The sequence below is a fragment of the Sinocyclocheilus rhinocerous genome, unplaced genomic scaffold (assembly GCF_001515625.1).
Source record: "Sinocyclocheilus rhinocerous isolate Xijiao unplaced genomic scaffold, SAMN03320098_v1.1 scaffold1404, whole genome shotgun sequence".
NCBI lineage: Eukaryota > Metazoa > Chordata > Actinopteri > Cypriniformes > Cyprinidae > Sinocyclocheilus > Sinocyclocheilus rhinocerous.
The window spans coordinates 38926-39873 of NW_015642506.1; positions in this window are offsets into that span (position 1 = coordinate 38926).

A 948-nucleotide genomic window follows, 5' to 3' on the forward strand; every position below is an offset into this window, starting at 1 on the left:
AATGGCTTCACCTCCGTGAGTAATCCCAGAGTCTCTGCGTAGTAAATTGTCCTCAACAAAAGCCATTAATATCTGGTACAAATCCTCTGGCCCTTCATTAGACTCAAGTTTAATAGCAGCAAAGTCAATGAAATGTGCACCAGTTGATTGGAATCAACAGGGCAGTAGTGGAAATAACAGGGCAGTAGTTAGCGATCTGCCCCAGCATAAGCTCGAGCGTGCTGACCTTTTGTTGGCGCGTGCGCCGTTGCGCCGCGGGAACATCGTCGTCGTCTATGGGGTGTACTGTATGCACTTTTTGCTGATTGATAAGCAAACTGAGAGAAGAACTAACGTGTATACGCTTGCCAGCCATCTGGCCAAAATCCCATAGTATTCAGGCGTCAGACGTAAGATATGAGACGTTAGACGTCACGGTCATGTGTCGGAGCTGCGCTCAAACTGCGCGGAGGCGTGGCTATGAGGTGTGATTTAAGCACTTACGTTGCTAACTAAGCAATCAGTCGTGTCGATCGTCGCGTACCTTGCCGTGAGCAGAAGCCGCGACCAATGACGTGTGATAAGAAGCGCGACACTTTCGTCTTACAATGTTATTTAGAAAAAGTGCTTATAACTTGTAAAACAACAACCAGGAACAACCAATTCACAGCTTTCTTGTAAGCACCATATATAAGATAATGGCAGTATAATCCAAATGGAAAGACAACATTTTTATGAGTTTAAGAGTTTTGTCCCCAAGAAAACAAAATCGAAAAATGGCTTAATGCATTAACACAGTTAAATCCAAAGACCAAATTCTAAATTAAAGATGCATTCATAATCATCTACTTCATCTACTGTAAGATCACTTACAGTAGTGTAATGAAAACTGATGTTTCATAAAGCTTATTGCTGTATTTTATTCTTTCTGCATTTTTCATTTGTGTTAGGGTTAGGGTTATTACTAAG